Genomic DNA, 26,107 nt, shown 5'->3' with positions numbered 1-26,107 from the left:
AGACGAAGGTACGGCTCGTGAGCCTTAATGTGAGATAATTAAATGAGGTGGCTGCTAAAAAAAAACATGACACCAATGCCCCAAGGCTACTTTTCGCGCTTCCGGAAGCCTCCTTTCCTAGATGGTACACGTTCCTCCAGTTTCCAGTCCTCAGAAGCGCTTATGCATCCGAACAAGCTCGTGTACGGAGCAGGTGACGGCGTTGTGCTGTTCTCCTGGTTGCTAAATTAATTTGCCAGCTAAAGTGCCATTGCATTTAGACAGGCGATAATCTGCATGAGATAGTGTGACGCGTGCAATCAAGCATCGAACGGACTGATTCCCGAAGCGTGGTGATGATAACTAACGCCCGTTTACAACTTAGCAGTGTTCAGCAGTAAGCAGAAAATGCGATGCTCAGTGTAGCTCTTCTGCAGAAACTTGCTGTTGGGAAAATTCTTATGCCAGGGAGAACGAACTGTTATATGCGCATTAGATGGCTTGCGCGTTGTTTTCTTCACCACGATGGCGGCGGCGCCCACTGCCAAAGACCTGAAAGTAGCGCCCCAAATAAGAGTTCGGCCCGGTAAACAAAAGGACCTGGTTATCCCTGAGCGCCCATATTCCACTCCTACGCGGGATAACGCTTCCAAACCCCCACAGCGTTAATCAGATAACTTGGACAGGCGTGACTAGTTCGACTTTGTTGAGATGAATGGCCGCTCTAGAAGGGCATTGTACTAACTGTCCAAATTCAAAACCTTTTCGTGTCTACCCTTGTTATGTAGTCTCGGTGCACTCACTTTATTCCCTTATCTGAAGGACGTTGTACTAATTACTGAAAGTCGAAACCTTCTTGTGTGTACCTTTGACATGTGGTCGCGGTGCACTGGTTTTTATTACCTTATCTGAAGGACATTGTACTAATTGACGAAATTCAAAACCTTCTTGCGTCTACCTTTGACATGCCGCTGTGCACTGATATTTATTTGGTTATATATGGAGTACATTGTACTAACTGACCAAATTCGAAACCTTCTTGTGTCTACCTTTGACATGTGGTCGCTGTGTACTGGTTTTTGTTCTCTTATCTGAAGGACATTGTACTAATTGACCAAATTCGAAACGTTCTTGTGTCTACCTTTGACACGTCGCTGAGCACTGATTTTTATTTTATTATATATGAATTACATTGTACTAATTGGCCAAATTCGAAACCTTCTTGTGTCTACTTTTGACGTGTGGTCGCTGTGCGCTGGTTTTTTTCCCTTATCTGATAGACATTATACTAAATGACCAACTTCGAAACCTTCTTGTGCCTACCTTTGATACGTGGTCTTTGTGCACTGAATTTAATTCTAATATCTCAAGGACGTTTTACTAACACACAGTTTGAAACCTTCTTGTGCCCCTCTAGCTATTTATTCGTTGTAGACTGATTTTTATTCACTTACTTGAATCACATTGTACTAATCAGGAAACCTTCTTGTGTCACCCATTGCTGCGTATCCGCTGTGAACTGAATTTGATTTTAATATTTGAAGGATTGTACAAAGAGACGAACTTTGAAACCTTCTTGTGCCCCTCTTGCTATGTATTCGTCGTGGACTAAATTTTTATTCACTTCCATGCAGCACATTAAACTATGAAACCTTCTCGTGTCGCCGCTTGCTACGTAGTCGCTATGCACTGAATCTAATTCTATCATCTGAAGGACATTGCAAAAACAGACCAAATTTAAAACCTTCTTGCACCCCTTGCTATGTATTAGTCGTTGGACTGAATTTTTATTCACTTCCCTGATGCCCATTGCACTATGAAACCTTCTTGTGTCGCCCATTGCTATGTAATAACTGTGCAGTGGATTTCATTCTATTATTTGAAGGACATTATACTAACAGAATAACTCTGAAGCCTTCTTGTGCCCCCCTCGCTATGCGTTCATCGTGGACTGAATATTTATTCACTTCCTCAAAGCATTTTGCGCTAAGAAAGCTTTTTGCGGTGCTCCTTGCTACGTATTCCTTGTGGACTGAATTTAATTCCATTATTTCAAGGACATTGTACTCACAGGCCATTTTCGAAGACTTCTTATGTCCCCGTTGCTTTGCATTAGTCGTTGGAATGCATTTTTATTCACTTCCCTGAAGCACATTGCACAAACTCTGAAACCATCTTGTGCCGTCCCTTCCTGTGTAGTCGTTACGCACTGAATTTTGCTCTATTATCGGAAGGACATTGCACTAAGAGACCAACTCTAAAGCCTTCTTGTGGTCCCCTTGCGATGCATTCATAGTGGATAGAATTTTTATTCACTTCCCTGCAGTAAATTGAACTATGAAACTTGCTAGTGTCGCCCCTTGCTACGTAGTCAGTGTGCAGTGGATTTAATTCTATCATCTAAAGGACATTGCAACAGACCGACTTTAAAACCTTCTTGTGCCCCTTGCTATGTATCCGTCGTTGTACTGGATTTTTATTCACTTCGCTGTTACAAATTGCACTATGAAACCTTGTGTCGCCGCTTGCTATGTAATCACTGTGCAGTGGATTTCATTCTATAGTTTGAAGGATATTGTACTAAGAGACCACTTTGAAGCCTTCTTGTGCACCCCTTGCTATGCATTCGCCGTGGACTGAATAATTATTCACTTCCCCAAAGCACTTTCCACTAACTATAAAACCTTTTTGCATTTCCCCTTGCTACGTATTCTCTGTGCACTGAATTTCATTCTATTATTTGAAGGACATTGTACTAACAGACCATGTTCGAAGCCTTCTTGTGCTCCCCTTGCTTTGCATTAGTTGTGCTGTATTTTTATTCACCTCCCTGAAGTACATTGCACTAACTCTGAAAACAGCTTGTGTCGTCCCTTCATATGTAGTCGCTACGCACTGAATTTTATTCTATTATCGGAAGGAAATTGTACTAAGAGTCCAACTCTGAAGAATTCTTGTGGTCCCCTTGCGATGTATTCATCGTGGACAGAATTTTTATTCACTTCCCTGAAGCAGATTGTACTAACCATAAAACCTTCTTGTGTCGCCCCTTGCTAAGTAGTTGCTTTGGCCTGAATTTTTATTCGGCTGTCTGAAGGACACTGTACTAACTGATCAAATTCGAAACCTTCTTGCGTCTACCATTGCTTTGTAGTCGCGGCGCACTGATTTTTGTTCACTTATCCAATGGACATTGTACTAAGTGACCAAATTCGAAACATTCTTGTGTCTATCCTTGCTACGTAGTCGTGGTTCATTGATCCATATTCTTTTATCTGAAGAAAATTGTACTAACAGACCAACTTTTGACCTTGTTTTGTCCCCCTTGTGATGTATTCATCGCAGGATAGAATTTTTATTCACCTTCCTGAAGCACGTTGTACTAACTATGAAACCTTTTTGTCTCGCCTCTTGCTAAGTAGTCGCTGTGCACCGAATTTTATTGTGTGATCTGAAGGGCATTGTAGTAACAGACCAACTATTAAACCTACTTGGGGCCCCCTGGCTATGTACTCATAGGGGAATGAATTTTTTTTCACTTCCACAAAGCAAAGTCTACTAATTATGAAACCGTCTTGTGTCGCCCTTTTTTACGTAGTTGCTGTGCATTGAATTTTATTCAGTTATCTGAAGGACACTGTGCTAACAGACCAACATTTAAACCCTCTTCTGCCGCCCCCCCCCCCCCCCCCTTGCTATGCAATCGCGCTGCACTGAATTTTATCCGCTTATCTGAAAGACATTACGCTAACTGACCAACTTTGAAACCTTTTTGTGTCCCCCCTTGCCATGTATTTGTCGTCCACTGAAGGTTTCGCTTACCCATCCCCAGGCCATCGCATTTCAACGCCGACTTTAACCCTTCTTGTGTTCACCATCGATGTGTAGTCCTTATTCAATCACCCGTATTTTATTATTTTTTTAATGTTAAGTAACTTTATTCGGCAACCTTCCTTGGCTGCATTTCCTTCGCAAAATTCCTCAAAACAGATTAGCGCGAGGGAGCTTTTCAAGCGCTGGCTAAAATCTCTGTCCTTCGTTAAAGAGCTTTTTTCTCTCATCCTGGCCCGTTATACGTCCGGCAGTTTTCTCCGTGAGCTCACACTGAAGCAGAAAACACTTCTGCACTGTCCTAGTTGAGGGGGATAGAGAGATCGGCCCCTTCTGCCGTCCGCTAAGCTTCAGCCTCGGCGACACGAGGGAATTGTGCTGCTGCAGGCGATCTGCTCAGAAGCCAACGCTGCTTGGTCGACGCGCGCTTTGTCATAACATGTACAGAACATTTGAAAAGTTACGCCTCTAAACAGTTCACCAAGTTGATGCAGTACAGTATTTGCGAGAACGCGCGTCTGTACTTATTTCAGTAGCCAGCGAGGTTAATCTGCAGTGGGGACAGCTGTGTAATCATTTCAGCGCCTAGGCAAATGCGCTGCGTTGAAAAGAGAAATTTTTGAAGAAGTCGGAACACCTTATTCAACACCGCTTGTCATTCATTATCCTGTACCAAAACGAGCGCCACCCTCCGGAGAAATGAACTGGAATGGCATTAGGGACAGCGCGCATTCACATGGGAATGGTGCGCTTGCGGGAACCAACTGGCCTAGTCACCGACGTCGACGCCATTGGGAACGCAGCCGTGAGCGGTGCGCAGTACGCGCCAATAAGGAGCGGGTGAGACAAAATGAATGACCCGTGCTAACGAGGTCGTACGTACTGATTCGACTGAAGATGAGGCTCGGGGAGCGACCGGCCTCGCTGCCTCGTTGCGCGAGCAATTTGCAGCGCGCAACAACGGCGCTGGCGCAACTGGAGAGCACCGGGGCATCGCTCAGGGCACCGCAGGCGCCGCGAGGCCAGCCGCGCTCCCCGGCCCATTAGGGCCGCAAGGTAGAGGACTTCTTAATCCCTCAATTAGCCGGAAAATAGCGGAACTCTCGAAAGGGTCAAGCTGCGAGCAAGAACCCAAATGAATACGGGAAGCAGGCGACGCCACGACGCTAAGAAGTATGGCTTAAAAACCGCTCCTCGCAGAGCAGAGGCTGCAGACAAAAATCGTCCGATTCTTCGTGCAGGGATCGCAACGTTCCGCTTTCGCCGACCGACGCCGCGCATTACATACGAGTAACGTCTCTAGAGGGAGGGATTGCGCAACCCCAGTGGATAGCAGCAGGCTCTGGCTGCAGTCGCTGCTGGGCCATTCTATGCTTTTCCGCAACAGCCCATTAGTGAAGCCAGACAATGGCTTCTCTTCTTTTTCCACGGAAGTGCTTTGTGAATACTAGCGCACCGCAGAGGCTAAGGGCTCACATGGCCGAAGAATACGAGAAAAAAAAGGGCCACAAGTTGGGCTTCTACCGCACGAGGCGGATTTAGGGTTGCTTGACGGCGGAACTTCTCTGATCCATCAAGGCAACTGTGGTCAAGACCCTTTTCCCAAGCATCTCACCCCAGAAGAGCAGAGCACCAGGCCGGGGGAAATATTATACCCATTAGAAAACCGGCGGCACTGGGGATCGAGCCCAGCACCTCCTGAATGCGAGGCGGATGCTCTACCACGAGGCCACCGCTTCGCAACCAGCGCCTGCGTTGTACATTCCTCTCTTCGTTCTTTCTCTGCGCTTTTCCCTTTCAACCATGGCCGAAGAAATTGCCTGAATTCAGCGCCGGCTGCTTGAAAAGTGAGGTCGAATCTCCGAAAAAAAAAAAAAGATCACGCGTAGCGACTTTTAAGCATCAATAAATGTCGCGCTAGAAGGCTGCGATTTAGGAGGAGGACTCAGGTTTGGACTGACAATCTGTCTCTCTCGGTATGATATAAAAGGGACGAAAGTGATGAGGAGGATTAAAGTAAAGGTTTTTTTTTCGCCATTTTACAAAAGTCATAATTATACAGACGAAGGTCTCATAGTCAAACGACTGTACCGGGACCCTCGATAGATTATTACAACAGAAGAAATAACAACACTACAATCAAAGTATGGTTATAAAATAAAGAAAAAAACATGTCAGCATTCGACAGAGACTAACATCACAGTAGCACAGGTAACAGACACAGGTAACATTAGCTTAAACAAAACATGTCAAGCATTCTTGGACAAAAATTTTGGAAACTGGAAAACTGTAAGATGCTGGTATAGAGATATTGAAGGTAATGGTCTGTTCTTCCGGTATGTAGCAAAATCTTTCTTTTGTAGTGTTTCCATTGCTCGCATCGAGCAGTTACGATTGCCATAGGAAACCAATGGCGAAGGCTTTTTTACTACAGCAAGAACGTTAGTAGAAAAAAAATGCAAGCCTGCAGGCGGGAGATCTGCTGATATATTGATTGTTATTTGTAATCTTACAGTATACGAAGAAATTGCGCTCATAAGTTCTTTCCCGTTCAAGAATGCTTTTGTCCATTATTGTTGCCTACGATACCTTCAGCATGTTCTTGAATGCAAGCAAGGAAATTGAGGTTTTTAGTGTGAATGGCAATGTGTTGCAGAACGAAATGGCTGCGAAACACGACGTTATTTTTCCATAATTCTTATGGACTTTGGGGGATACAAAATTGTTACTTGCTGCAAATCTGGTAGATTTGTCGTTGGTCAACAGGATAGGAGTGATGAACTGAAAATGGAGCTGCCATTTAATAGCTTAAAGTAGATGATTCATAGATGATACAGAAAAAGCTGTTCAACTAATAAAGTTTATGCTCGTGTAATAAGGAAGAGTATTAGTAAAAAAGAGCTGCGGGTGATAATGCGGATGGCATGGTATTGTAAATGTTTTGCAGACGATAAATTGTAATGGTATAATTCACACCATTGCATAATAGAGAAAAGAGTAGGTTGCATGGAAAATACGGACGCGGTTTAATTCGAGTTCTAGTGCCAAAATAGCTCTTTTTTTTTCAGATGAGCGATATGTATCAAAAATTTAACAGTAAAATAAAGAATAACTCCGAGAAAGCTCGTGTTATCAGAACCTGGAATAATATAAGAACAAAGGGTTCATGCAGCAGTAATCGAAAAATTTTTGCGCCTAGTTTCGAAGGCTATAAATTTTATTTTAGAAGGATTATTGACTAATTCAATATCGTGACACCATTTCGTAACATTACTTAAAACTGCACTAACTTCAAAAAGTCAGATCATCAATTAACTTGTTAGATATCGATACGGTAGTAACATCACCGTAAAAAAACATTGAGTTGGACATAATAGAATTAGGAAGGTGACTAATATTGCCACGGCATTGGTGACAAGAAGTTGCAATAGACAGCACATCCCCCAGGATCGGAGCTGGCGAATTTCAACGTCTTTTAGCCTCTGCCCCACGTATCATTGCTCCTTTGTCGAGCATACAAACATAGAAGAAAATCGAGGAGGATCGGCTGGAAACCCTTCTAGTCCCAGGCGGGGTAGGGGCAGAGGCGATACATGTGACTCGGTTCTCGCAGTGAAAGCATAAAGAGCGTCTATCGGGGGTGCGCCACAGGTCAGCTTTACGCGCAGACTGTCGGTGATTTCATTTAATTTATTTGTCCCTGAAAGTCCCGAGGCATTACATAAGGGTGTGTGTGCGGCGGGGGGGGGGGACGTGCGTCCGTACAGGTTGGTGTGGTTGCAAAACAAAAGAAAAAACAGAAGGAGAACAAAAATGTCAACAGAGTGAGATTCAATCTAAAGCCAGTGATAAAAAATTACAAAGGCGGCAGTCAAGGAACAGCTTATACTTTAACGTCGTAGTGCGGTTTGGGCAGTTTCAAGGGCATTTATTGCGCAACGCCGGAAAACAGGTTAGTGACTTCATGAAAAGTGGGCAACCAGTTTTTCGCGAAATACTTGGCGGTCAGAGTATGTGATGATAGTATCGGGCAGGCTGTTCCAAACTGTTATAGCGTCGGGGAAAAAATAGCTACACATTGCGGAGGTGCGAGTCTTAATGCGTGCGACGGGATGACGGTGGGATGACATTCTTAGGTGTAGTTTAAGCAACGAATGTTTTAGTAAGCGATAATAGAATGACTGAAAAAGGCATAGATGTGAAATTACTTGATGGGTTTGCCAGTCTTGGAAGGTCAAGGGATCGTTTCAGTAAAGTGATGCTGGTATCACGAATAATGCGATGTCATAAAATGAATGGCTTGATATTTAATTGCTTCTAGATAAGAGGTGAGATATACTTCCTAAAGATGCCACAGAGATTATGCATATTCTAGCTTCGGACAGATGAACATTATGTATGCCAAATGTTTAACTTCGGATGATGCGGATTTTAGATTGCGCCGGACGAACCCAAGTGTGCGTGATGCCTTAGAGCGGATGGTTTGGATATTTGTGACCCATGATACCGATGACGTAAACTGCACTCCTAGGCATTTATAACATGATGTTGAGCTAATGGCAAATGATTTAATGCGGTAAAGGCTGCCGATTACTGTGCTTTTGCGAGAGAATGACATAGATTTGCAATTGTACCGTTTACTTGGCTTGTGCCATTTATCGCCCCACTATGCGATATATATTTTTCCTGTTGTTGGGTAGTGACGTTGGTAGAGCTTAGGATGGGGCTGTATAGGAACCAGTCATCGGCAAGAAATGTACCGTAGATTTCATGTTAGCAGAAAGCTTGTTGGCACAGAAGAGGAAAAACTGGTATGATAAGCATGCGCCTTGCGGAACACGAGATGCTACGTTACTGAAAGGTGAGCGGCAGTTGTTGACATAGGCGAATACTGGCGTCCTTTCAGGAAATGCTCTTACCGGGACAGCAAGTTCTGTGGAATTCCTAGGTGTACGAGTTATAGAAGATAAAGATTATGGAAGACATGGTCAAATGCTTTTGAGAAATCTAGGAAGATGGCGTCTACGTGAACAAGGTCACTTAAATACTTGGAAATATCGTCAGTGAACTCTGCGAGCTGGGTCTCGCATAACTGCTTCCGGAAGCTGTGCTGATTGGGGTAGCAAAACTAACAGATTCTGACTGACTCATTAGACTGGAGCAAATTATATGCTCAAGTAGTTTAGGCGGAATGCTGGTGAAAGAAATGGGGCGATAGTTATTAGGGCTTGTGCGGTCATCTGCTTTTTATATGGGCGTAATATGAGCCTTTTGCCAATCATCGGGGGCAATCTAGCACCTAGTGCATCACGGAGGCAAGACAGCTCTACATGAGCCGGGACGAAGGGCACCGCAAAGCTTCGCCATACGTGAGGCCATCGATGGCATTCAGGCTGGGCAAGGTTCATCGACAGGCAAGGGCGGCCTTGCTGCATCTCCGCTCGGATAACGCTTGCAGTAGAACTGGGAGCCGTGGGGAGTGCGCCATATAGCTGCGGGATGAGATCCCTTAATATAATGGCGTCGGTTTCGTGCGGTGTTAACTTGCCAGGAACTGTGGTGGCGGCCACAGTACGATCGTACACAGAAACTCTTAGCTGAAGGACCTCCCTTATGCTGGAAGACACCCCGAGGAACTCAGCAACAGTTGCCGGAGGGCCTCGGGCAAGGCCATCAGAAAGCTGCTCCTTGACGCCACGTGTGAGGTGGCGCAGCTTTTTGCCCTCAGACGTTGTAGGGCACGCGCGCTTGAAGAGGCGCGTCATATCTTCGATATACGCTGCGACATTCTCGTTGGGGAGTTTAACAGGGGATCGCAGAGCAGGTTCGTCCCATTGGCGACCATCCGAGCTGCCGTAGGATTCCAGAATACGACGCCGGAACTCACTCCAGGAAGAGAGCAGCCTCTTCGCTGTTTTTGGACAACATCCGAACGCCGTCGTCAGTGCTCAAGTAGACGTTCCTGAGCTGCGCGGGGTCATCCCACTGGTTGAACGCGGCAACTCTCTCGTAGTGCTGCAACCAGTCTTCCATGCCTTCAAATGTGTCGCCGTGGAAGAACTTCGGGATGCGGGCCTTCAGGAGCGCGAAATAGGGGGTGGTCGCGGCAGGCATCGCGGCGGGGTCGAGTCTCTCCGTGGACATGGCCGAGGTGGTAAGCCTCGTAGCCTGCGGTTGGCACGGTGAACAGGCTTGTCCACGAATATAGGGCTAGAACTCCTGCCAGCCGTCGGGGTACGGGACATGGGATCTCACTTCCACCAGTTTTGTCACGACGTTGGTGACATGAAATAGAAGTAGACGGCACATGTTGTTGTTGTTACCTTCATACAATGGCAAATGCCCACATAGGGGGATTGGCCAAGAATTGGGGTTCACAGAGAGTTTTTCAGATAAAGATTTCCTGGACGAAAATAAAATGAATGCTGAGGAAGGAAGAAGTAAACAAAAAGGAACAGCGAAATGAAACGGGAAATGCATAACGCACGCAGAAGATCGAGACTGATGTTTATAGCCGAGTGGTTAACTGATAATGATAGTTGTAAGAATAAAAATAATATTGAGAAAAAATTACCAATGTAGCCGATTTTATTCCATTAAAAATTTTGGACGGCGTTAAAGCAGACTTGTGGCTGTACCCAAGTATGGTTGGCTCCAAACGACAATATAACTGGGCTGCTCAAACAAAGCCCAAGCTGTTGTAGTGGCTTCTCTAAAAACTGTCTTCTAATCATGGTGTAGCGGCGACAAAACAACAAAAAATGGTCTATGGTTTCGTGCTCACCACAGGATACGCAGACGGGATTAAGCGCCAACCCAGACCTGGGCAAATAAAAATTTAAGGGTGGGATCCGGCACCGGAGCCTTGATAGTGTTATCTCAAGCTGCAGTGAATGCCATGACATCCTGCTCTACGAATACCTCAGGTTCAGGAATTCATCAGATTTTAAAAGAGATTCAGTTGTCAGTCCTAAGAAATTTTGTCTTCGAAACCTCGCTGCTGTGATGTACGCTGTAGCCGGAACGATAGGTATCACGGGGCCATTAAGGGACGCCTTTGCCAGGCAGTCCGCAGCTTCATTGGCTGTCACACCGCTATGACCTGGCACCCATATCATGTGAACAAGGCTCAAATGCGGAGGGAGTAATGAATGGAAGGTGTTCAAGATTGGCGAATCCACAGCCGAAGCAAGGTACGAATACAAAGAAAGAGAGTCTGTAATGACAGCCACTGAAGAGAAAGTTGGCTCTAGTTTGCGAAGAGCAATCACAACCGCCAAAAACTCCGCTTGGAAAATTAGGGTGTAGTCGGGATGCCGCACAGAAAAAGACCAATATAAAAGCGGGCAATATATTCCCACCCCTGCATTTTCATCACATTGGGAGGCGTCGGTAGCTATCATTAAGCTAATAGGTAGGCTTGGTAAATGGCCTTCCAATAATCCATTTAAAATGCGGGGTGCTAAATCGTTAGCGTTTTTCGCGAAAATGTCATCATAGAAAATTTGTACAGAGGACCCACTAGTTTTTGTCGGAAGGATGTTATACAAGAGAACATTTAAAGGATCAAGCAAAATTTGTACCATAACTACCTGCGGTGCAGGAAATCCAGGCCAGTGGACTCCAGAAAAGGAAGTCGGCTGGCAACAAACAACACACAACGAGCGGTGTAAATCTGATTCATATATCGTTAGGTAGGTCTGAACAGTTAAGAATTGAAACCTAGATAATAAAGGAGGAATACGGGCTTCATTATGAAGCGCGTTATTGGCCACAAATTCGGGGAGGCCAAGGCACAACCGAAGCGGCTCCCGCTGCAAAAGAACAAGCGGGCGAAGTTTGTAAGCAGCCGTACCAGAAAAAACCACAGATCCAAATTCTAAAATTGGTCGGACATACAAAACATAAATCAGCAAAAGTGCATCTCTCCGCATTCCAGACCGGGGATCACTTAATCTACGCAACATGCCCACAGCACGAGGCCCTTTCGCTGCAACATGGTCAATGTGAACGCGCCATGTGACGCTGTCATCATAAATGACACCAAGATATGTTAATGATTTCACTTGAGGAATATTTTGTCGCTGGTAAATGAGAGACAGATGAACAGGATCTTTCATTTGAAAAAACAAGTACAGCGCACTTGTTTATATTTAAGGTGAGACGTAAGTCACACAACCAACTTTCAAGCAAATTAAGGTACGATTGCAGGCGCACATAGAGTGACTGTCAGCTGCAGCAGTGAAAAATACAATGTCGTCCGCATAGACGTACGTGCGAATGAGTTGATGACTGGGAATAGAGCTCATTAGAATATTAAAGAGCACAGGCGACAGGACTGCCCGTTGTGGAACACCTCTTGATTGTGTATATCTTCCAGAATTGACACCTTTTAGTATACAAAAAACTGTCTGTTTTCAAGAAACGCAGATATCCCCGCAAGCAACGGAGGTTGACTCGAAATTAAACAAGGAAAAAAAATTGTAGACATAATCTCTCCTGTATTGACACGATTTTAACCTGACTTTCGCTATCGGAGCTTTTCCACACGGAATGCAGGAGGCCAAAGTGACCGCATTATACAAGTATAATTCTACAAACATGTTTCGAATTATTGACCGTTATTCCTACTTCGGTATTTTGAAAACGTTTAGAGAACTTAACGCATAAACGCAGGACTTCTTTTCTTAGTAAGCATCGTATACTTGCAGGCGCACAATTTGGACGAACAGACTCAATGGAAGGCGTACTTTCATTACCGTAAGAAGAAATAGTCGAGTATTTTCAGCGTGTGATTTGTACGCCTCTGAAAGGCATTTCACAGAATTGGTCACCTTGCTTTGTCTAAAACTAAATTACTAACGTTTTCACGGATGATTTATAATAATAATAATTGGTTTTGGGGGAAAGGAAATGGCGCAGTATCTGTCTCATATATCGTTGGACACCTGAACCGCGCCGTAAGGGAAGGGTAAAGGAGGGAGTGAAAGGAGAAAGGAAGAGAGAGGTGCCGCAGTGGAGGGCTCCGGAATAATTTCGACCACCTGGGGATCTTTAACGTGCACTGACATCGCACAGCACACGGGCGCCTTAGCGTTTTTCCTCCATAAAAACGCAGCCGCCCTCCACTACGGCACCTCTCTCTTCCTTTCTCCTTTCACTCCCTCCTTTACTCGGATGATTTATTGAATCCGCTTTTTTCACGATGCTACTACGCATGCGGCCATCCCCTGGCGGCGGCGTCGCGAAACTCACTGGAGGTGTAAACTGGCTTCCAACGCCGTCTGCGTTAGGACAGTCGTCGTGCCGATCATTCAGTGCGATCAATCTCACGATGCTGACACGCTTATATGTCCGGATCCCGTAGAGTATCTGTTACGGGTCTAATTGGACTTATTTTTGGAAATGTGGCGGAGAGTTTGAAGGATGCTTCACTCTCGCTACCGGCTGGCCCGGTATTGCACTGCCTCCGGGATCGGCCTTGTCTTTAGCGCGTCTTTACTATCCTGTCTTTCTATCCCATCTTTCAACTCTCCTATCTTCACATGGTAGCGAATGTGGCTCGGCTTGAGCCAGTGGGCAGGCCTGTGCCCTTTCTTTTTCTTTCTTCTTGGCAACAACTTTCTCTCTCTCTCTCTCTCTGACACACTTGTGTCGCGTATGACTGCAATTCTCTATGCATAAAGGGAAGCGGCCTCGGTTTTTTGAGGAAAGGAAATTGCGCAGTATCTGTCTCACATATCGGTGGACACCTGAACCACGCCGCAAGGAAAGGGATGAAGGAGAGAGCGAGAGAAGAAAGGAAGAGGTGGCGAAGTGGAGGGCTTTCGACCACCTGGGGATCCTTCACGTGCACTACATCGCACACGAGACGGGCGCCTTTTAGCGTCTCGCGGCCGCCGCGGCCGGGTTGGAACCGGGAACTCCGACTCCGCAACCGCTGAGCGCCCTCCGCCTTTTCCGCTTCCGAGCACTTCACGAGACCGCGTTGAACGCAAAGCATATTGAAAAAGCAATTTTGTGCCATGCGATTAGTATGCCCACTGCAGCTTTCATTCACATTTCATCAAGGCTTTGCCTCGTAGTGCGTTTTATTTTTTGGCTCTTTCGTATGGTTATTACCAAAAGTGGAACATACTAAATCTGAGAGATCATGACGCTACCAGCCGCTTCAAGCCGTGGTTTACTAACACCTTACGAGCTGAGCAGCATCGCTTTTCTGCCTTTCAAAGCTTAGCGCGTAATAAAAGCGATGATATATATGCCTTTCTTGCCAGTTTTAGCTTTATGTTTGACGTCATCGTGATCTCTGAGCGATGGTACGAAAGCCATTGTGATGTCCTTAGTCTACCTGGATACTCCACGTGTTTCCTTAGCCGGGGACCCGCCGCGGTGGCTCAGTGGTTAGGGCGCTCGACTACTGATCCGGAGTTAATAATAATAATTGGTTTTTGGGGAAAGGAAATGGCGCAGTATCTGTCTCATATATCGTTGGATGCCTGAACCGCGTCGTAAGGGAAGAGATAAAGGAGGGAGTGAAAGAAGAAAGGAAGAAGAGGTGCCGTAGTGGAGGGCTCCGGAATAATTTTGACCACCTGGGGATCTTTAACGTGCACTGACATCGCACAGCACACGGGCGCCTTAGCGTTTTTTCTCCATAAAAACGCAGCCGCCGCGGTCGGGTTCGAACCCGGGAACTCCGGATCAGTAGTCGAGCGCCCTAACCACTGAGCCACCGCGGCGGGGCCTGATCCGAAGTTCCCGGGTTCGAACCCGACTGCGGCGGCTGCGTTTTTATGGAGGCAAAACGCTAAGGCGCCCGTGTGCTGTGCGATGTCGGTGCACGTTAAATATCCCCAGGTGGTCGAAATTATTCCAGAGCCCTCCACTACGGCACCTCCTTCTTCTTTCACTCCCTCCTTTATCCTTTCCCTTAAGGCGCGGTTCAGGTGTCCAACGATATATGAGACATACTGCGCCATTTCCTTTCCCCAAAAAACCAATTATTATTATTATTATTATTATTATTATTAACCGGGGCTCTAAGAGAGGAAGGAGGGTTGCGAAACGGTCAATAACTTTTCTAAAATGCGAATTACATTACAATTCCCCTATTGTGACTGATGCCTACGAAGTAATTGCCTATACAGTCTAATTGCATGCTCTTTACCGTCTTGTACCGCCCATTCAGCGGGAGCTGTTACAAGTCCCCACTTTTATGGACGAGTACTTGAGCTGGGTAAATGATCACAAGTATAGACTTATATTTGGCGGTGACCTAAACATAAACTTGCTTGAAACGTTTACTCTCCAGCAGAAATTATGAACTATTCTAGAGACCAGCGCATTTAATAATAATAATAATTGGTTTTTTTGGGGGGAAAGGAAATGGCGCAGTATCTGTCTCATATATCGTTGGACACCTGAACCGCGCCGTAAGGGAAGGGATAAGGGAGGGAGTCAAAGAAGAAAGGAAGAAGGAGGTGCCGTAGTGGAGGGCTCCGGAATAATTTCGACCACCTGGGGATCTTTAACGTGCACTGACATCGCACAGCACACGGGCGCCTTAGCGTTTTTCCTCCATAAAAACGCAGCCGCCGCGGTCGGGTTCGAACCCGGGAACTCCGGATCAGTAGTCGAGCGCCCTAACCACTGAGCCACCACGGCGGGTCAACCAGCGCATTTTTCCATGTCATAAATCAGCCAACACGCAATACGACCGAAACATCCACGTTATTAGACACCTTTATTAATAATGCATATCATGTATCCTCAATATTCGGTGTACTGGCAGCTGATCTCAGTCGCCACCTCCCAATTTGCTTAATTATGAATATCTTAGTCCCCCGTACTAAACCCGCAAAAATGTTCCATTATATGCATGCGTTATCAAGACATAAATCACACTACATTACAAACATTTTATGATAAACTGTCACAGGTAAACTGTAGCAGCTTGTATGAGGCAACTCATGCTGATGAAGATTATGGTATTTTTATTTCCACTTAGAAACAGCTTTATTTTGAGTATTTTCCATATAAAATAAACATGCGAGCTTCAAAGCCGTGGATAACTAAGAAGTGCCTGAAGGCGATACGATTTAAAAACAGTGTTTAAACGCTTTCTAAAAACGAAAACTATCGGCGATCTTAAAAACTTCAAGGCTGCAAGAAACAGAGCTAATAGCATCAGCGTCAAACGAAAAGATGGTTTATGGCGTTTAACGTCCCAAAGCGACTCAGGCTACGAGAGACGCCGTAGTGAAGGGCTCCGGAAATTTCGACCACCTGGGGTTGTTTAACGTGCACTGACATCGCACAGTACACGGGCCTCTAGAATTTTGCCTCCATCGAAATTCGACCGCCGCGGCCGGGATCGAACCCGCATCTTTTGGGCCAGCAGCCGAGCGCCATAACCGCTCAGCCACCGCGGCGGCTGAAGCGGAAAATAACTTACATGAGTAGCGTATTTAAGGAGGAAGTAATCAAGCGCTCTGATATTCTTTGGAAACGACTCCATAACTTGCGGAACTTTAAACAGGAGACTGTAACTGATGAATTAATTGTAGATGGCACTCACCTGTCCGGTTCTCAACCAGCAGACGCTTTTAATAATTACTTTAAAAAGGCTACAGATTGTTAATGCTACTGTATTTTTAATGGAGGAGAAGAAAATGATTCTTCTAATTACTCACCTATATCCATCCTTCCAGTTTTTTTTCTAAATGTTTTGAGAAACATTTACAGGTTCGTAATAATATGTTTATCAAGAAACACAAAATTATTTCTGATTCACAGTTTGTTTTTGTCAAAGAAAAATCAGCTGAAACAGCGTTATTAACAATGAAGGAAATAGTTTGTCTCCTTGAAAAAAAAGATCTTAGTCCAGGGTTGTTCGTGGACTTCTCAAAAGCTTTCGATTCCATTAATCACAAAAATTTATTCCTAAAACTTGAGCACTATGGTTTTCGCGGCAATTTCTTTCAGCTTATAAAGATGTATTTAGAACACTGCCAACTATGGCTTACAATTCTTCATCCCACTTAAAATCCCTTCATTGTGGCATACCACAAAGAAGTACTACTTATTTATTATTTATTTCACAATACTGTGAGCATTTCCCAGGCTGTGACCACAGTGTAATGATGTAACAATACATACAAAATAAAAGTCAAGTTGTTCCGAAACATTAATCAAGGAAACAAAGCACACACGAATCGTCGCATCAGTAGAGTGCACAGCTGTAAACTCATTCAACGACGCTCATGAAGAACGAATAAAAAAACAGCAGTGGCTAGCAATCATTTTTCACAAAAGTGACTTTTCTTCAAAGAAGGGTTTAGATTTTTAACAAAAGCATCAACTGACAGGTCATTCATAAACTGGTGGGGCGGGCTATTCCATAATTCTATTGCCCGAGGAAAAAAATGAAAACTTAAAAGCGTCGCACCTTGCAGCAGGCGGTCTTATGCATATGTAGTGATTGATTCTTTTAGAGCGGTGATGAGGTGGCTTTAGGTAGGCGCCTTTATCTATGCTAATACTATCGGAATAAAACAGAAAAAGAAATTTCATGGTCGCAACCTGTCGTCGGCAGTCTAACGTCGAGATGCCCGCCATTTCGAGCAGAAATGTCACGCTGTCGTAACGTGAGTAACCTGAACAAACAAACCGGACAGCAAGGTTTTCAATTCTAATTTCTTTTTGAGATAAGACTGATGGGCGTTCCAAACTATGGCGCTTTACTAAAGAATGAGTCTTACTTGGGTCTTGTAAGCGTTAAGCGAACCAACAATTCCGCGTGGCTGGCCCCGTGACGCCGCGGTTCGTAAATAATGCCTTATTATTTATTTACATTTTTCAAGTTGCGGCTTGACTTTCATCTTACCTTTGGCTAGTGTTTCAAAGAATCAAATAATCCTTCTGATATAAAAATTAATGTGGATTAGCCCAGGCAATCCAGCATATACCAAGCGAAAGCGAGATTGAGGTCTCCAGTGGCCCACAGAGCCCGTTGTGCGCCTTTCCTTTCGTGAAAACGAAGCGGCCTTTGCAAAGTTGCCAACGCCAATGAACTCTATGAACGCCGTTGGCTCACTTGTTTTGTTTGGCTTTTGAGGAAAGAAAATGGCACAGTAACCGTCTCACACATCTCGGTGGACACCCGAACCGCGACGTTAAGGAAGGGATAAAGGAGGGAGGGAAAGAGGAAAGAGAAAACTGAAAATCGAAAGTTGGATTTTGAGGAAAGGCACGGCGCTGCGCAGCGGCGGAACACCTGTAACTCGGTGCTACTAGTGGCGCATGCGCACTACTGACTAGGGAGCGAGAGAAAGAGAGTGAAACTGCGCCGTGCGTGACGTCACTCGTGCTACGACATACGCCGGCTCGCGCGAAGCGCGATGTTGACTAGCGTAGTGAAGCTTTTGGCTTCAAAACTGCAGTTTGCACCAACGACTCAAAGTACACAAGATGGGTTTCGCAATAGAGGCTACAATTTCGCAAAAAATGCGTGGCACGGCGTGGCTGACAGCCGCTGCCTGACAGTTCTTCTCGATGGCCCGTTCAGGGGAGAAACCGCCGTAGCTAGTCGTTGGCATGTCGAGAAGGTCCCGATTGGATGGGAGGGCCGTTGCGCCATCCGTTGCGTTATGGAATGAACATTATTAAAACTTGAGCTTAATAGTGCTTATGCTATCGTAGCATGTCTCAATGTCAATAGTACACGTAATGGTGTAAGGTAAATTAATTGCGCTGAAAAGAAAATCCGGATAATTAGCTGGCCGTCAAAACCCATTCCATTGGGTCGAACGTTCGTTCGGCTTGGTTTAACGGGTACCTTTTGTTTCTTGTGGTGTTTGACGTGTTCTAGAACGCCCACTGATGTATGCTAATGAGTGTACGTAATTAGAAAAAGGTACAAATTAAGAAAGTAGCAAATGACCATTAATGTATCGCGTCATATTCTTAAGGCGGAGCACAAGTCCGGCCCTAATTTTTACACTGTGCTTTGTGTCGTACCAATGGCAATTGCGGAGAGATTACAGTGAAAACATTGGAGTCGTGTACTTGTGTGAAGCGCAGTGCATGCTTTGAAAGGATCAGCAGCGGCGACTTTACACGGACGCGGGGCAGAGCAGCCTGCGAGGGATGCATCGACGAAATGGTTGACCATGCTTGGCCATCGTGTGTCGTACAAAATGCAGCGCCAGTCCTGGGAACACGAGCGGTCGTTGCACGGCAACGCAGTTTGCTTCAAAGGCCTGTGCATCATTCGATGGGAGTTCTGCACGCATGTTCTGAAGCTTGTTTGCGAGAGTCGTGCCGCGGGCAAATCAAAATGAGAAACTATAATACAGCAAGAAAAGGGGTGACTTGCCGTGGGCTGCTTTTTGCAATGCTAGGTCGGCTTCGCAAATATACTGCGCCGTCCGCCGAGTGTTGCCCCCGCGGTCGGCAGCTGTTAGTAAACAATGAAATTGCAGTTCGTAGTGTAAAATTTCATATTCCTCTTCTGTTTTGGAGAAGAAATGGGATCCGTAGCTGTAGCTTAAATTCCCGCACAACTCCTTGCAGTGCTGCAAGTCAGATCACTTCACTTACTTTACCAGAAATGAATCCATTTGTAATTCCAAGAGCGGGCAATAAAAAAGAAAGGTTGTACTTTAGTCCTGCTCTCGATTTTTGAGAAATCTTAGCTCCGAAACTTCGGAAATAGGACCAAATAGGGGAAAGTTTGAGTGCACCATTAGTTGTGCTCTCACAAAAGTCAAGTTATGTTATTAGAACTGTATTTTTCATACCACAATCCACATCCAGCGAAGAATATGAAGGAAAAGATCTTCAGTGATTAAGACAGATAGCTAGTATTTTTTTATTCTGAAGTCTTTTCGTCATTGCAGTTTGTATTTTGTTTTAAATGCTAGAGTTTAATGGTTGCTGGGGTCACGTCTTCTGCGTTGTGTTGCGCAAGAACTTCAAATTACTAGTAGCAGTTATGTTCACTCATATGCTGAAAATAGTCTCATACTGTAAACCAGCCGCATGTTGTACTTCCGCCGTGGCTCAGTATTTATGGTTCTTGGCTGCTGACCCGAAACACGCGGGTTCTATCCCGGCCTCGGTGGTGCCATTTTTATGGAGGCGAAATGCTTGACGCTGGTGCAATGTGCGACGTCAGTGCAAGTTAAATTATCCCAGGTGGTCGAAACTATCGATAGCCCTCCGTAGCCATCCGTAGCCCTTCATAGCCTGAGTCGCTTTGGAACGCTAAATCGCATAAAAGCAAAAATCAAACCGACTTTTTTTATTCCAAGGTTTGCAATGCAGGCACCAGCTTAATTGAATACCTTAAAGTCGGCTGTTATCTAAACATTCCATGTGTGGGCGAGAAGCTTGCATATCGATCAAGCACCACTGGAATCAACGAAGCCATGAGCATTAAGCGCATGAGTGAGTGTCCCATCAAACGCGCAACGTAATTTCAAGAAAATTGACTACCTGTGTGATACGGTTTGGTCATTTATATGGTTGGATATTTGAATTGCGTTTGCATGCTTTCTCTATCTTCCATCTCTTGCGCGACTGAGATGTGTTTAAGTCACGACCGTGATGATTATGAATTTTTATGGCGCAAGGGCATCTGTGGCCAAAGAGCGCCATGGCACAAGGTGTTTTCGACTACTTAAAATGGGGTCAAAGACCTATTTACCCATCATTTCACACCAGATAAGCCGCCCACCAGGGGTACCCGGCGGCACTGGAGATCGAACCCCGGATTTCCCGCCTTCGAGGCGGATGCTCAACCACTTAGCCACCGCAGCGGTCGAAGTCACGACCTTGCAATAAACCGTGTTTATTAGCGGCGTGTTGTGTTCTTACTGCTGCTGCGGCTTGTGTAAGCGTTGGTTCACCGAGAACTGTTGCTTGTAATTTTAAGAAATCAGGCATGGACGGGCGTGATGTGCCGGCCAATAGTTTTCATGTTACCATTTTCAATGTTAAAAAGCCTCTTCCACTGCCAAAATTTTCAGCGCACCTGTAAGGTACCAATTCTATACTTTCCCGTTCTCTTCTTTCGCCCTCTCCTCTCTCTCTCTCTCTCTCTCGCGCGCGCGCGCGCGCGCGCGCGCGTGTGTGTGTGTGTGTGTGTGTGTGTGTGTGTGTGTGTGTGTGTGTGTGTGTGTGTGTGTGTGTGTGCGTGTGCCCGTGTGCGTGCGCGCGTGTGTGTGTGTGTGTTTGGCGCCTTTAAATTACAATGATCTATAATTTAGTTTGATGACCGGCAGCCAAGAAAAACATTATAATTCTTCCTTTGTTCCAACTGTATACTACAGTATTGTTGCGAAGAGGTGACCAATTTATATTGTCCTATGACGGTCTGCAAAAATTTAACAACGCTTCATTTCAAGGCAGCCGGGCATGCCGTCTGCAGTGTGTCCATGTGTCCATTTGTTTCACCTCGCCTGCTGCGCAACGTATTAGTACTACGATGACAGGTGCAAATCTCTTTTGCTGTAGTGCATCTCTGATTTTTTCTTCTAGTCAGTGTTTGTTCCTTTTGTTTTCCAGTCTGCCTCACAGATTTAGCCCGAACCCTGGACGCCTAGTGCCTTGGCGTAGCGGCTGAGCACCATTAGAATGAAGGCTTGAGAGCATGAAGAACGGTTCTTCTTCCATCAGCTGTAACTGCGAAACACTTATCTCTTGTATCTTCGGCTGCTGTACAATGCATCTTGTGCGCTGGGAAAAAAATTCTGCATAGCAACCTAGTTTCCTAAATTGCAGGAAGTTCATAAAAAGCAGAGGGCGCTAAAGGCTTATGGTTTTATGAGGTATATGTACCAGAGTGACTGTGGCTCTGAGGGACGGCGTAGTGAAGGGCTTTGGTTAATTGGATCTGAGCTCTTCATTAACGTGCGCTTATAAAACACAGTACATGGGCCTCTAGCGTTTCGATGGAGACCACCGCGGCCAGTATCAAACCAGCGTCTTTCGGGTCAGCAACCAAGCCCCATAAGCACCGCTGTGGCTCCAGGGGACACTAATATATACCTCCCCGAGTAAGTAACGCAATTTTTAGGATTCCTGAATACGCCCAAAATTCATGTAAAGTTAATTCCCAGAGGCTACGTTTAAACCGTCCATGCGGGGATGAAAATAAACACGTTTAGTACCCCATACTAGCTTCATGGAGAAATTAGTATTATCCCATTTGCTTCTTGCACAAAACCTCCCTCGGCGGGAATAAATTGTTTATTCCGTTTTCACGCAATAAAGTGAATTCCATTCAGGGAATGCCCTAGAGGACTACATATTTATTCCCATCTGGCCACCCCTTTGGCTAAAATTGTAGTAAGATAACTCCACAAATATTCTAACTCCTTTATTCGCTTTCCGATGAGTTAGCAGCGTAAAGACAAAAACACAGGCTTCGCACTCCGGTCGCTGACGCCGACTGAAGAGTGCGGTTGGGTGCCAAGCAAATATCCGACCCTCGATTGCCCTAAACCGAACATAATTAATGTCACAGCTCTTCTTGTCAATGGAGGAAACGCTTTCTTCGTTTCTATATTTTTTGTCGTATTCTGCGCGCTACAGTTTATCAATCTTGCACCAACAAGCCCAACTAGCCACTCTGCTGAGCGATATCGTAGACGTATTGTAGAACCTATATATGATCGTACAAGAGTGATTTCGTAGCGTATTGAGTAAAAACAGGAAGTGATATGGCCGTGAGCCGCCAGCGATTATCAATTAAAATGAAAAAGATTATCAGGCGAGAATCTTTAGCGAAAAATACGAGGCGACCATCAGTGGTACTGCAAATTCTAGAGCCAGTATCTCGCTTGCCTCTGATGTCGCTGATGAACGAGGCGGTTAAGCGGGCAACTCTATCCCCTGAAATCCGCAGCATATGTCGGTGTCTGTCGCTGAGCGCAGCCGCTAAGCCGAGCGAGTTGGCGCTCAGTCAACGCTCCAGGAGAACCATCGTGGTTCTCGGCTGGAGGCCGCTTCCTGATCATGGCGCGGTTGCCTCTCGGCTCTTCGCGCAAGGACAGCCTCGCTCTTGCCGCTTCAAGGGCGCGGGATCTCCGCGGAATCTTCACTGGGGCACTCGTTCGCGGCGCCGTATACCAAATTCTAACCATCGTCTCTGCCGGGGGTGCGAAGCGACTGGCTGTCGGCGGACTCACGCGCCACGTGATGCAGGTGTTCTAGACGCCTTCGACGGCGCTGAAAGGGCATGGGCCCAGCTAGCGCCGCCAATCAACCGCCACAAATCTCGCGCAAATATAACCCACACAAGTCTCCCCGAAATGAGGAAGCACCATTATACGTGGCTTTTAGGCAGGATATATGGCCGAAACTATTAAACTCGCAGCTTAGAACGCGGCATTGTGTTTTAATAGAAACTTAATAGGAACGCAGGCTGATTCCTGTGGGAAGGCCATCCGCTCGATGGGACAGATGTAGTTTGCTGACGATATGATTGGATGGTCGACGGGCGGCCTACCCCCGCGGCGTTGGCTATTGTATTCCGCTACAAAGCAGCAAGTACCGTCGGGTTTGACCCCGGCCGTGGCGCAGCCTCTGTACAGGGGAACGAAACGCAAAAACGCGCGTGTGCTAAGGCTGCGGTACACCCGTAAAGGAAACCCACGTGCTTGAAATCATTTCGGAGTCATCCTCGTCACTGGGCCTCGCAGATCGCGGTGAAATTCAATAAATATTAATTTATGAAGTACGAGACATAAAACCCGAGCTGCCGCCATTACCCGCGCTTCCGACGTGACAGATTACGTCACGTTTTACGGCTAAAATGACGGCCCTGAAAATTTCTGGCACTGCTGCTTTACTGTTGTTTGCGGCTTACCGACCACCTGATTCGCCACAAATCTTTTTTTTTTCAAACTTGGCTGATCACATGAGTAAGTTCATTCACAATAAAATGATTCTTGTTGGCAATTTCAACCTGCCTGGCATAGATTGGAAGTGTCCTCTTTCTGGTTCTGACCCTGGCACGCATCACATTTTTGATATTATGTTGCAACATAACCTTCAACAGGTGGTTACAAAACCCACGCGTCTCCAGGACACCTGTTCTTTTATACTTGACCTAGTGTTTATCAACCGATCGATTGAGAATTTTTGCGTCTCAGTGGAAAACGGCGTCTCCGATCACAAGATGGTGTATTTTTCATGCAGCATTGAAAAACCCAACACCTCTCCACCTGCAAAGTCTGTCTGTGTAAAAGATTTTGCGCGTGCCAGGGACGAAAGCGTGCTTGATTACCCAGACCTATGTCTAAGCGATTTTAAAGGAAATGATGTGTCCCTACTCTGGAATAAATTTAAAGAAATCTGCACCTGCTGTCTAAAAAATTTCATTCCTAACAAAATAAAGAAAACGAACAAAAGAAATCCCTGGATCACGCGCAAGGTCTTGCATTTTGCTGCCACTCTCTTCAAGTTGTGGGAGAGCCTGTGTACATATGACATAACTTCAAACTTCCTATTCTTTTGGTCACCTGGTGTGATACGACGTAACAGAAGCTCTTGTTTTTCTTTTAGCAGTTTCTGTTACGTCGTATCACACCAGGTGACCAAAAGAATAGGAAGTTTGAAGTTATGCCATATGTACACAGGCTCTCCCACAACTTGAAGAGAGTGGCAGCAAAATTTGTGGTTGACGTCGTGTTTTCTACGCCCCTCAAGCTGGCAATGCTATGTGCTTTAGCAGATCGAGAGAGGGAAAGAGAACCAGGTTGTGGCACAAAACATAGAAAACCGTACGTCTCATGCGCAACAGATATTGTTTATAAGTTCCCTCTCCGATGTGGGTCTGTGTACGTTGGGCAGACGGGCAGGTGTCTAAACGTGAGGCTGGGTGAACATGCCTCTTCACTTCGCCAACAAACTGGGGAGCACGTACCAGTGCATTACAAGAAGTGTAATGGTTGTTTTCCCCTGCTTAATCGTACTAAGATTGTAGGGCGTAGTAAAATCCAATTGGCTAGGGAAATCTTGGAAGCCCAGGAAATTTCGAAATGTAGTGAAGGTACGTGCATTAGTACCCCATCTGTGTATCTGATGGAGAAGGAATTGAAGTTTTTAAAACGCACTTGAGTTTTCTTAGCACCTTTTATTATCTATCGCTCTTTCTCTTTTCTCCTTTTTTATCTTTTTCCACACGTTTTAAGATTATCAGTTTGTTTTTACCTTGTTTTATGTTATGCGCATGCGTGTTGTTGCTCTGCGATGGGGTGTGGTTTAGTGTCGCATTCCATTCATTTCAGTTGTAAGTGTAGCAATCGTCCTGTCTTCGCCCTTCTAACGTCCCGTCCATATGCTACGTTTTCGCTTATAATGAGCTTCATGTCCCATCGACTGCACCAGGAATCAATGTTCTGAAGGTTAGAATTAAGAATGACCTGATCTTCGCACGACATGATTTCATTAAACAAAACACAAGAGCCTAATTTGTACTGGCTCAATAGCTACATCAACAATATCCATATGCTACGTTTTCGTTTATAATATGTCTGACCAACTGGTCCCTCAGTATACTTTGTTAAACATGAAGCTTAACAATGAGAAAACGGTCTTCATAAAAGTAACCAATAAAAGGAATAATCTATCATTTGCGTGTAACCTTCCATCTTGAGGAAGTTAACGAATACAAATACCTAGGTCTTACTCTAACCAGTAATCTTAGCTAGAATAAACACACATCAAACATATGTACATCACCTTTCAAGAAGCTTTGCTTCCTCAAGCATAAATTAAAAGCTGTCCCTTCTAGTGCAAAGCTCCTAGCCTACACGTCCATCATTAGACCTAAACTAGAGTATGCATGCACCGCCTGGGACCCTTACACAAATCTTAACATCGACATGTTGGAAATGATCCTGCGAAAATCTGTTAGATTCATTTCTAACAAATACCGTTCCACTGACTCACCAATCGCTCTGATGGCGCAACACAACATACAGACACTGCAAACACGAAGAAAAATTCAAAGGTTGAAGCTACTTTTCTTACTAAAAAAAACAAACATTCCACGAGCCCTGATACATTTATTAAACCCAGCACAACGCAACTAATAATAATAATTGGTTTTTGGTGGAAAGGAAATGGCGCAGTATCTGTCTCATATATCTTTGGACACCTGAACCGCGCCGTAAGGGAAGGGATAGAGGGAGTGAAAGAAGAGAGGAACAAATAGGTCCGTAGTGGAGGGCTCCGGAACAATTTCGACCACCTGGGGATCTTTAACGTGCACTGACATCGCACA

General features: G+C 45.3%; 1 protein-coding gene and 1 pseudogene across 1 annotated transcript in view; one reads left to right on the top strand and one right to left on the bottom strand.

Annotated features, from left to right (window-relative positions):
• Positions 1–26,107, bottom strand: part of LOC144131065 (alpha-1A adrenergic receptor-like) — a 414,411-nt gene that overhangs the window by 251,326 nt on the left and 136,978 nt on the right. The window lies entirely within an intron of this gene.
• Positions 13,157–13,299, top strand: LOC144116793 (U2 spliceosomal RNA; annotated as a pseudogene).

Source organism: Amblyomma americanum, chromosome 1 (genome assembly GCF_052857255.1).
Source record: "Amblyomma americanum isolate KBUSLIRL-KWMA chromosome 1, ASM5285725v1, whole genome shotgun sequence".
Lineage (NCBI taxonomy): Eukaryota > Metazoa > Arthropoda > Arachnida > Ixodida > Ixodidae > Amblyomma > Amblyomma americanum.
The sequence above is the reverse complement of the archived record's forward strand: the minus strand, read 5'-3'. Positions and strand labels throughout refer to the sequence as shown.